Source organism: Protomyctophum parallelum, assembly GCF_964188405.1.
Source record: "Protomyctophum parallelum genome assembly, chromosome: 3".
Classification (NCBI taxonomy): Eukaryota; Metazoa; Chordata; class Actinopteri; order Myctophiformes; family Myctophidae; genus Protomyctophum; species Protomyctophum parallelum.
Genome location: NC_139698.1, coordinates 26,070,930 through 26,083,793, shown reverse-complemented (window position 1 = coordinate 26,083,793; position 12,864 = coordinate 26,070,930). Strand labels below are relative to the sequence as shown.

General features: G+C 42.0%; 1 protein-coding gene across 1 annotated transcript in view; it reads left to right on the top strand.

Annotated features, from left to right (window-relative positions):
- The first annotated feature begins 12,243 nt into the window (after window positions 1-12,243).
- cox6b2 (cytochrome c oxidase subunit 6B2) overlaps window positions 12,244-12,864 on the top strand; it is a 6,774-nt gene continuing 6,153 nt past the window's right edge. The window contains exon 1 of the mRNA XM_083761868.1: window positions 12,244-12,375. The gene's annotated coding sequence lies outside the window, so the exon portion shown is untranslated. The remainder of the gene's footprint in view (window positions 12,376-12,864) is intronic.

Below are 12,864 nucleotides of genomic sequence, written 5' to 3'. Positions count from 1 at the left end.
GTGTGTCTCACTCAGATCGCACTGCAACATAGACGCGTGGCGGTATTCTTACTATTCTAGTATAATAAAATACCATATTTCAGTTATCAGTTTCATACAGTATATCTTATGTGCATGCTGACAGTAGGCTAGGACAAATATATTTAGGTTATATAAAAATTATGTATATTTGCAGAGTAATCCTCTCTCCGGGCTATGGGATAAGCATGCTGTGATGAGGCTATAGCCAATTACAAGACTATACTGTCCCTTTGGCTTATAGGATGTACCAGTCCAGGACATGCACGTTTGCAGGTCCAAACTTACTTTGGAACCAGAAAATATATTTAGATTTTAGAATAAACAACATAATCCAGGAATACAAAATTATGACAATCTTATGTCCACGCACATTCAACTCAGTCCAAGCTGTCTTAAGTCAGTGGCTCTGGAGGGAGAGCGACGGTCTTGGAATTGGAAGGTGGCTTAGCTTGATCCACGGCATCTCTTGACTCTCCTCGAGCAAGGCACTTAACGCTATCGATGAGGTTCCTTCATTGTTAAGATGTAACACTGTATTGTTGCATCAGTAAAACATTTTTGCCTATGCAAGATTGGTGCCATTGCAGCCTTGCATGGTCTCCTCTGCTTTTGGTGTGTGAATGAGTGCAAGACATTAAGGCGCTTGTGGCAGGGGGTCCGTGTCGAAGTGATCTGTGGTTGGGGTGACAGTAGCCTCGGAGACCGGAGGCGTTAGGGTGACATAGGTCTGGATCTGCCATCTCACATCACAGGCGCACCTGCAGCACATTGTGTAAATTAAGTGGAAGTAGAAACTGGCGATATGGAACCGGCTGCATCTCAGGTCCTTATTCTGATCTGTCCTATCTAGGGTTGCCACCTTTGAGATCTTGAATTTTTATTTATTTATTTAACCTTTATTTAACCAGTAAAAACCACATTGAGACTGAAGTCTCTTTTACAAGTGTGAACTGGCCAGAACAATAGGCAAAATAAGTGACACAACTCTGCCAGTAACAAAAAATAACAACAAAAAAACAGGACAGACATACAATGCTCATAAATACAGTACCCACTACCAAAGAAGCTAAAAGGGAGAACAGGAACGCGACCAATAAGGACTAAAAGATCTAAGCAACGGGAATTGCTAGTTGACTAAAAAAGCAAGCAGACAGTTGCTATACGTCAAAGCAGGAGCAGTGTATGGGAAGTGTGCCCATGGCAATCCATTTAAAGCTCACTAGGGGAATCACAGCAGCCAGTTTGAGTCTGGACTGTAGGTCATTCCAAGACCAGGGTCCGAAATAAGCAATGCTTTTTTTCCCAGCCTCAGATTTTGTTGGGGGCACGACATAGCGTAACCAACCATTTGATCTGAGGTTGAGAGAGTTTTGGACAAGTTCAAATTTAGAACCAATGTAACGTGGGAGGTTACCAAGAATGGCTTTATAAATGAGAGTATACCAATGTAGCAACCTGCGAGACGTTAAGGAATACCAACCCACAAGGGCGTACAGAGTACAGTGATGAGTCCTATAGGGGGAATTGGTTATAAACCTCAATGCAGCATGAAACAAGGAGTCAAGTTTGCTCAGAGTTGAGGAACTAGCAAAGCGGTAGACAGTATCTCCATAATCAAGCTGCGACATGAAAAGGCCTGTAACCAGCTTTTTGCGAGAAGCATTAGAAAAGCAGGACTTCATTCTGTAGAAGAAGCTCAGTGTGAACTTAAGCTTTTTTGCCAAGGTGTCAATGTGGTGTTTGAAATAAGGGACACGCAAGGCCGCGGCAGGCGTGTGCGGCAAGGCCGGCAATAAAGTTGAAGCAATAAGTTGAAGTGTCCCTTCAACTTATTGTTTATGCTATCCACAACTTTTGAAGTAGAATTTTGTTACGTGATAGGACGTATAGGAAACCCAAGTGCATGCTTCATCAGCACTTTCCAAGCTGATGTGTGATGACCCTGCCCTTCCAGCTGGCTATTGTAACATTTATCACCCGAACATCAAAGGCAATTGGACAAACATGTTCACGTTCACTATAGGCTACTGTTGCAACAGGATGCAAGTTGGTTACGTTTACGACTATAGACACTTCACTGCCGCACGCTGCACGGCACTTACCCCACAGCTGTGGAGAACCGATGGTCTTTGGGTGTGGTTTGAAAAGGTTATATTCTGCTACTTGGAGACGGGAGAGAGGGGTTCTGGGGAGAGGAGTGAGACGATGACAATGATGGATTCTGCCTTTTTTCTTTTAATAAATCTTATCGTTTTCATCTTGTGAGTTCTGATACTTCCATTTCCAAATCTCACATTACAGCTCCCCTCACCAAACAGACAGCAGGGGTCATCGCCATGTTGGCTTGTGGTGGACAAAAATTCATTTTTTTTTTTTTGCCACAGACATACAAAATGAGCTGACTTGCGCGGTGATAGCTGACGCTCTCTCTCCTCTCTGTCCAGTCCTACTGTACCTCAACCTAAACAGTTATTGTTTATCTCAATCTCCGAGTACATTTAAAAATATATCAGTATTTTACTGTATAGAGTAGAGTAAGTAGACCATTCTATCAATAGGCCTGAAATAATTTCAAGGAAACTCCTCACACACACTCCATCCTCACTGCATTCCATTCCTCACAGTCTCAGTGAGCCAATAAGAACGTAGAATAAAGGAGCGTCTGGTCAAGTGCGTAAAATAAAAGAGGTAGTAAAAGTTGCATTATATTCACACAAACACACACAGCCCAGGAATGACCACATCCTCTGGTCTGTCAAATAGAAACACACCACGAGCAGGCTTCTCACTCCCTGAGTCCCTTGCGAGCATAAAAATCTGAATCACCTCGTCATGATTTGAACTAGACATGATGCAAGAGGCCATCTGATTATCAGAAGGTTCCTTGTTTGCACCCTGGTCTGCCCAGTTGAGTTGCAGTGTCCATGAGCAAGACGCACTGCTCCGATGGGCAGGCAGTACAGTGACAAACACAGCCCTTTAAAGGAGACGGTGTGCACCGCTCAAAAATACCCCAAAAGACTGGGGACTAAATAGTAATAGGCTAATAATAATAGTAATAATAACCACCATCACAAGATAATAATAATTATTACTGTTATTAATATTAGGATTATTATTATCATAATTTACTTTTGTTGGTTCAACTTGATGAAATGCCTTGAAATGTTTTACTTAAGGGACGATGCATAGTCAGGGGCTTATTGATGGTTATTCACAATCAATAGAAATGATCATATTTATGTTGATGATAATCAATATTGACAGTATGAGACCTTTCTGTTTGTTTCAGCCTTTCGTGTGTTCAATTAATTTCTTTGATGAATTTAGGTTTTCTTGGGTTTAAATCCAGACCTTGTATTGAACTGTAGTTTCCCGTGCTTTTTTCTGCAAAATGTTTATAAAGTATTCAATATTGTAATTTAATTTCACCCCAAAATAATCTTAGAACACTGGGATATTTAATACTATGCTTTCCTCAGTAGCTACGTAAACACTGTCAACAGCACCACCTTGTGCTGTGCTGTATTGCGGCCACTATAAATTCATGGAAATGGTCACTCCTGCATCTTTATCAAGGATGCCAAGAGTTCTGTAGTGACTGACTGTTGCCATCATTGTAATTTTTATATTCAATATTTAACACTCTTTTATGCAGATGAACAAGCTGTGTGTCTTTTAACTATAATATTGTTGTTTAGACTGACCATGATAATGATTCAACAGTAGATCATAGTGCATTCACAAAGAAAATATATGCAAACTAGCTATGATTGTAGAATGTAGATTGTCAGCCATTACATATTGTATTTTAGCTGATTATTTGAGAGAGTTGCATCCTTGAAGAATACAGCAGCCAGTAAAGAGTTATCAGAGAGATTATAATATCCTCATTTATGGGTCCATTTGTGTTTTCTATCAGTGTTAAATTAACACTGAGGGTTTTACTGTTTACTACAGGTAACATAAGCATTACTATTACTGCTATACAGTACAGTAGAATAGCTTATAGGATCAAGTCGAGGTTAGCCTGGTGGAAGCGTTCCTTAAGAGCTTTATTTCGTTTGCTGAAGGAGTTAGTATAGGCCGACTAGTAATATTTCTAAACTGTAGGCTAATGTAAAATACATTTTAAACCAGTTGAGCAGCAAATATCTATCAGAATCTGCAAACGTTAATTCACGATAAAACCATAAAAACAAGACAAGACAAGACACCTATGCTGAGTTATAGCTGACATTCCTTGGGTATAAAGTTGAGGACTGTGTGTGTGTGTGTGTGTGTGTGTGTGTGTGTGTGTGTGTGTGTGTGTGTGTGTGTGTGTGTGTGTGTGTGTGTGTGTGTGTGGGTGGGTGTGGGTGGGTGTGTGGTGTGTTGTGTGGTGTGGTGTGTGTGTGTGTGTGTGTGTGTGTGTGTGTGAGACGCAACTTGGCCTGTTGTAGCGCCACCATGAGGCTGATTTGCAAATTGTCAAGTGGCATTTCTTCCTCAGCCTATAGTGGGAATAGGCATGCACGGCTTGGGAAGCCGTGGATATGCACGGCTTGCCATACACTGCATGTCTTCCTTCTCACAATGCATTTCTTTCATGTGGATTCCAAGGGATTCGATTTCCCAAAAGTTGGGTAACTGATCTGACAGTGCCTGTTCCTCTCCGACGCTGATGTGAAAAATAAGAAAATGCATTGTGCAAAATGCAAAATATAAAAATGATGGAGCTTGCACAGAAACGATCGAATTACCCCCACTGATTTACACCTGAAGAGGATCTGATTCTACTGCAGATGTAGTTTTGACTGGCATTGAATATCCAGATTTGTAAAAAATAAATAATAATAATAAAGCTGATGAATAAATGAGAAAACCAGCCTCTTACAACTGCTAATAAGCTAAAGCGAGACACTGTGGTCATGCAGTCAGGCCAGGACTGCCCTCTGGTGTGAAATGTGTGTAACTGCATCAGCGTGATTAAACTACTGTAGTTCATAAATAACTACAGGCTAAATAACATGATGCCCGAGTGGATCTATGAAACTATTCTTTAGAAGGAAATCTCTGCACTGGCACTGCTGAGATCCTGACACTACAAATGAGGAAAACAGTCACATCCATCACAGACAATGGGCTTCAGGCCCTTAAAACAAGGCTCCAGACAGACTTCCCAAAACAAACTGGTGCAGGGCAGGCTATTACTGGGCCTCACCCCCCGAACCCACCTCACCCCTGCCCACGACGTTGAGCCGTACAGTAGTGCAATCACCGCGCGAGGCGATTGGCGGAGGTTCTCCGCTCGGTCTCCGTTGGCCAGATTAGCATATGGGAGTGTCCAAGGTCGCCAGAGTTGCATACCTGTGTTCAAATTTACATCTCATTAAATCTGACATCCACGAGAGGTCCAGGGTTCGAGCCCGGGATTGTGCAAAGCGTACATCTGACATCCACGAGAGGTCCATGGTTCGCGCCCGGGATTGTGCAAAGCGTACTGTGAAAGAGAACTCAGAACCAAGTGGTATATGTTGCAATTACAAATAGTTTGTGCTTTCTGTTACTATTATGACTTATGATAACATTTCATGTAATAAACACACAAGCAGGACATGCTGTAAAACATTAAGCCTTCTATCACCCCGGGGACTTGAACCCCGTTTCAGACACCTGAAAGTACCTTCTACCGGTGATCGTTTTGGCCACGCTAACATGTCCTTACTTGCATGATAAAATAAAACATCTGCTGATGCACAAACCTGGACTGTCAATGTTGTAATCTTGAATCGTTGGATGTTTCTGCGTCTCGCAACAGGAAACCGTCCTCCAGGCGACCACGGCTGATGAGACGCCGGCTTGAGTCCAAGTGGATGCTCCAGGCGCTGTGGGTGAAAAGGTATAAAATATGATAAGACTAGCCTGCCTTGATCAAGCACCAACACAGCTTTCCTTCATTGTTTACCGATTGACCTGTAATGACCATGTGCAATAGCAAATTGGGTTAAGTTTATAGGGTTAATTATTAGGATATATTGTAGATCGGCTATCTTATATTTCTGAATTCACATGCAAGTAAAGACATGGTGTGGCAAAGCAAAATAAAGCGCTGGTATTGTACTGTCCGAGCTTCTGCCTGGATATGGGGTTCGTAGCCCTACAGCGCTGTAACCTGCTGACCTGCCTCACCTTAGTCCTGCTGTATGTTTACATTAAATATGAAATTCACTATTTCACCAGTGTTAAGATGCTTTTAATGTTTTCTATCATATACATGTCCATCTCATTTAAAAACTGTCTCTGCTGTTGGTTGGATAGTTGGTTGGATGTAACATTCTGGACCCCTTTTGGTGTTTTAAGCATCAATTATACTTTAGCTATTGAAAAATAGCAGATCCACAAGCTCATAGTGCCGCGCTACAAGCGGGCGGAGCAGTAGCAGGTTGCCTGTTTGTGGTGTGGGCAGGGCTGATAATCTGCACACCTGAGGGATATATATAGGCCTAACTAGGCAGCATACAAACATTTGTCTCTCACTGAGAGGTGCTTGCAGCACCACAACTCCTATGTGCCTGTATACTGAATGATGCATTAATGTAAGTCTGCTTTCCTATATATCCTACTCGTTGTATTGCCTACTGTGTATTACGCCTGACTTATCCCCATTATTGATTGTTATTTATTTCCTTGTCTTGCCTGTCAAATCATCACTCATCCGTCATTCACCACTGCCATACCTGTATCTGCAAAGACTGAATAAACTCTCAATGTCAATACTGTCTGGTCTGATTCATGCTCTTAACAGGCATGCTGGTGTAGAGGTGCAAAGATAGGGTAATGTTATATTAATGTCAATTTGTGTTGCTATACAAATGCTCATTTAACACATTCTGGACCCCTTTTGGTGTTTTAAGCATCATATTATACTTTAGCTATTGAAAAATAGCAGATCTACAAGCTCATAGTGCCACGCTACGAGCTTGTAGATCTGCTGTTTTTGAAAAATGGGGGGTGCCTGGAACAACATATTTTCAGGTGGGGGTTCAAGGCCAAATATAGGTAATTCTGGGGGTCCTAGACAGGAAAAGGGTTGAGTTCGGTGGTAAACTAACCACCGAAAATCCAGACTATGTATGAGCCTTAAGGGGTGCCCTAACACTTTGGGGCAGGTGGAGTGTGCCAGTTGCCCAACCGAGCGAGTGCTCTTTTGAGAGGGGACGCAACCATGTATGAATACAACACAACATATAAAACACCTGAATGTGGCCAGAGCACTCTGTGCTCGGATCTGTGAAATAAAAATTAGAGTACTGTTTACCTGACGTGCTGTTTTCACTGTTGCTACACTTAACATGACAAAATATCAAGTGTGAACCCATAGTCATTCATAGCTACTGTGTGTAGGTTTATTTTATTTTATCGTACAGCCTAGTGCAGTGGTTCTCACCCTTTTCAGGCTGGAACGCCCAAAATAATCACATTTAAACTGGGGACCCCCACCCTGAGAAGCACTTGGAATTGTAGGAGTTAAGTTGAGGTATTTTATATTTTAATATATATATATATATATATGGCGTTGTGAGCTTGTAGATCAGCTGTTTTCACTACTTCAGAGTTGAGGGTGCTCATAAATAAAACATCTGAGAAACACTAGTACTAGTTGGACTCCTAATGAGCTTATTTCTTAGCTTTATCTTTTATGTATTCATAAAAGTTACTGCAAAAAAAATCACTACATTTTGGTTTAATTCATTTGATGGAAAATGTTTTTGAAACGACCATAACAGACGCAGTGTTTGGGAACCAGTGCTTTAGGGGATATGAGAATGATGTCATACAGTGCAGATCATCTCTTTTGGGATGAAGACAGATAGTCACTGAAACTGATGTACTACAGACACTGATGAAGACAGATACCGCTCTAAAGTCCACAGACTCACTCAAAGCCAAATGTGAGAACCCAGAGCACTAGTAAATAAATATACATACAAGAGTTGCAACAGTCAATCTCTCCATTTCAGCATAAATAATATAATTCATGTTACACTGAGCACTTTACACAACTCAGACACCCAGATGGATGACAAACCTGTATTGACAGCACCCACTGTTTTGCCACAGCTTCCTTGGTCAGAAAAGGCCAATCTACAAGCTTGCAGATCGGCTATTTTCAACGAATCAAACAACTGCAGTTATGATGATGATAATAAAGTTCACAAAAACAGCTCATCCCCTCAATCTGCTACATAATGAACCAAGCTAAATATATTTAAAATAATATCGAGTCATTTGGGGGTTCTAATGAGTGTATATGATCAATCAGTGATTATGATCTATGGAACATTATATTTGGATTGAACAGACTGTTGTATGGTGTACTGTCTGTGTTGTTGTTCCCATGCTAAAGTGCTAATTCCGTCAGCATCAGTCCCTTAAGGTCAAACATAAGCAAGAAAAATAATCTGGCAATTTAAACACGCAATGTTACATGTTTTTAGAGGCGTTGTGTTTATTTTCTGTATATATCCACCTGTCTCCTCTGCCTCTGCCTCGACCTCAACAAGGTCACGGCCGTCAGATCCTGCATGTTCAGTGGCAGAAGCCGCATGGATCGACGATGACCTGTTTTTGTCTATCGATTTACCAGAGGAAGGTAAATGCACGCAATAAGACAATTATTATAGTTTAGGCCTATACTTAACCCAAAACAGTTTTCTGAAAAACCCATGTTCCTATGTCAATGGTTCTCAACCTTTTTCATGTCAAGGACCCCCAGAATTATCTGTAATTGGCCGCCGACCCCCATCTGAAAATATGTTGTTCCAGGGTCTCGATTTAAAAACAAAAAAGCAGATCTACAAGCTTGTAGCGCGACACTCAGTGCCGCGCTATGAGCTTGTACATCTGCTATTTTTCTATAGCAAAAGTATAACATAATCCTTAAACACCAAAAGGATTTCCCGTCATGAATGTGTTAATATAGTATAGTAGTATACCTACATATGTTTAGCTTATTATTGATGAAATATCAAAACTTTCTTTTTCTCTCCTGTGCCATCCACAGCTACAGTGTCCGTCATCACAGCCTCCTCGGCAGCGTCACTACCTCCTGCCACCCATACGGCAACAACATCAAAGCCACCTGCCTCATCAACCCCACAGCCACCTGCATCCTCTTCCTCAACCACACGCACACAGCTACCTGCCTCATCAACCCCACAGCAACCTGCATCCTCTTCCTCAACCACACGCACACAGCTACCTGCCTCATCAACCCCACAGCAACCTGCATCCTCTTCCTCAGCCACACGCACACAGCTACCTGCCTCATCAACCCCACAGCCACCTGCATCCTCTTCCTCAGCCACACGCACACAGCCACCGGCCTCCTCATGGCTCACCTTACCCCTCGACTCCCCTGTAAGTAATAATCAATTATTTTTATATAAATATGAATAAATTAAAGTTTCAAATCACAACAGTTTACTCAAGACACTTTAGATGTAGAGCAGACACCCTGACAGTCCCACCCTGAAAGAGAGAGACAGAGTGACAGATGGGGAGACACAAGCAAATACAAGTAGCATCAACAACAATAACTCTTATAATATAACATAGTATTAGTATTGGTGTTTAATATAATATTTGTTTTTATTGTTGTTATTGGAATAACGTTTAGCACTCTGAGCTGGAGTGGAACCCCCATCTCCACCCGAGAACAACACTAAAGCATTTGGAGAAACAGGCTAAATTAAGTGCACACTTCACCTTGAGGGACTTCACACCATAGTGTGAAGTCAATGTGGCTTTTGGGGATGTCCTTCCTGGCGCGCGTGTGTGCGTGTGCATGTGATAAACAAGAATGTATAAACACATAGCAAAATAGACTGGTTTGATCACAATGAGTATAGAAGTTTCCAAAAGGAGCTTATCTGCATGCACTGTAGCCTATATTGACTGTATAATTGCCACATACACAATTCTGAAATAAATACCATTAATAACACAGAGATTGTATCTTTAACTATCCATGTCAACACGTATTGGCCCAATGATTCTCAATAAGGGAAAGCCGTTTAATCTAGTTGATGTGTCAATTTGATCATGGCAAAATAAATAAAAAATATTAGTTTTTGGCACTGGGACCAGTGGGAATCGACAGGTGGCTGGTAGCACCTCCACCACTGCAGTGATCTTTAGGCCTTGGCTGTAATTTTATTGTTTATTTATTCTTTGTTTTCTACTGCATGCTTTTGTGTTTGTGTGCTTAGTTTTAGTGAGTTTGTTTTATTGTTTTTATATGGCATGCTTTGTTCTTAAATGTAAGTCGCTCTGGATCAAGAGCATGATCTGATGCATGCCTAAATTGTATTGTGAATATATTGTTTTATATTAGGAGGTTTTTACATTCAATTAACTTGTACATTGTGGCTTTTGTAATGTTATATTGCACAAGCTTTTAATTAGGAAATAAATAATAATATATATAAAGTGTTTCACTTTAAGGTTAATAAAACACCTCATTGTGGTTGGGGGAACTTTCTCATTTTCTCGAACTTGTTTGTAGCCTATGTGGGGAACCGGATTGCTAAACATTATATGTAAAGTTGTAACTTGTAAACATACAGGACAAAATATGAAACATTAAGCACACACTGCAGGGACTCGAACCCTGTTCCCGGGGCAGAACACCAGGAGTACCGTTACCAGTGTTTTTGCCATGTTGACACAATTATGTCCTCAATAATAAAATAAGCTAAATTATATTTATAGTAATATGGAGTCTGCAGATCGGTGCCCCACTGAGCTTTTTACTGCGTTGCCAAGGCGCTAATTCAGTTAGCAAGATAAAACATCTGACGATTTAAACGTTCAATGTTAATGTGATTAATAGTTACTGGCTTCTGTTGGCATTAAAGAAGGCACTTTACCACAGTGCTGTATGCTTCGGTCTGCTCACTCTGCTGTGCTGTCTGCTGTCATCACCACCAAAAGCAGTGAGACAGATATACAAATCCAAGCCATAATGTAATCAAATAAAAAAAAACATAAACATCGGGATGTTGTCGGGGCCCGACCTACACATTGACACCGTGATTATTTTATCAAAGTGCCGTTAAATGAATTTCCAAACCTGCTGCTGTTGATGCTGTAGTTGTTTCCGTCCGCCCGTCCATAATTTCGTCCAAACTTATAAAACATAAAAATCGGGATGTTGTTGGGACCCCACCGACACATCTATACCGTAATTATTTTATCAAAGTGCTTGTAAATTAATTCCCAAAGTATTATCGTTCTCAACGCAACTTCTCCGGTCCGGACTGACAGGCACTGCAGGCAGCAAGCAATGGCCGCCGTTCTGTTTCTGAGAGCTGGGGAGGGGGGCGGGAACCTGCTCTCCCCGCATAATGAGATGACGGGTGAGGAGGGGGCGAACGGAGACTGAGAATGCATTGGAGTCAATGAGGGCAGCTGAACGGAGACTCGAGGGGGAGGGCCCGGCGAGCGGAGACCGAACGGAGACAGGAGCTTTAGAATGGAGCGGACGGGGCCGAGCGGAGACTGTGGGCGTGGTCCCGAGCGGAGACTGAGCGGAGACTTTTGCACGACCGTAGACTCTCAGCTCTGCGAGCTTTGACAGGCTGGAATGGCTTAGGGTTGACGACAGAGTACAGCATCTTGCAATGACTCTTGTCCACAAGATTCGATACACCACCAAGATACCCATGTACCTGTCTGAATACTTCTTTAATGTCAATGCCCCCCCCCACGGCCCCACCCACCCCTGTTCCCCTCACTGTACATGTTTTTCCCTCCTTTATGATGATTTCTTGTTTTTGGCTATATAGAAGTGTATATTTGTACGTTTCTAAATGTTATGATGAATGAACGGTGGACCCTCTTGTAAACAACTGTAATGCTTGATTGTGTCATCCACTCACAGTTAACAGTTTTTGTATTGAGTTGTGCTTGAAATGTACTGTCATTCTGCAAACTGTTAATAAATACTTCAATCAATCAATCAATCAATCAATAGCTGCATAGCAGAAACTAAATCGGGTTACCTTACGTGCACAATATTATTCAGCTCATGCCTAAATATTTGTTTCTGCAGGCTTAATTCATTCAATGCACACACACACACACACACACACACACACACACACACACACACACACACACACACACACACACACACACACACACACACACACACACACACACTTCCCAAAACAAACTGTGGGAGGCAGAAGTGCGCCACCGCTGCGTGCACAGTCCGCCGTAAAGTAGAGGCAGAAGAAGCAGAGAAGGACATCTTTCCTGATAACAGCAAAGGACACAAGTCATCCAATAAACAGCTCAACTCTCAAGGTTGGTCGGCGGAAATTATTCCAAAGTTGCACTTATTACTTCGAAAACGTGATTTGTGGCCTTTGTTATTGATTCACGTACGCCGGAAAAGATGGAATGGCTTGTATTTGGTAGTTGTTTGTTTTTATGCTCAAACGCACAACATGCTATGGTTAGCCAAATTAGCAAACCGAGCAAGCCCCACAGAAACCAAAAGCCAACGTAGCAATTAAGCCAGCACTCAGATAAAAATGTCAAGTGTGTTAACGTAAGCTAGCGTGCTGTTAATTATCGGTTTACTAAGTTTGTCTGCGTGACTGGATAATGGTATACGTTTAGGACAAAGTATTGAGATGAATAACGGTCCACTCCATAGTGACTTTGATGTAGCACTGTAGCTAACTGTAGCAAACAGAGCCGAAGAGTTTGATCAATCCTCATGGGGGCCCGTCCCCCCCCCCCCCGCAGCCCGCCTCCCCGCACCCCCCCCCCCCCCCCGCCGCAGCGCGG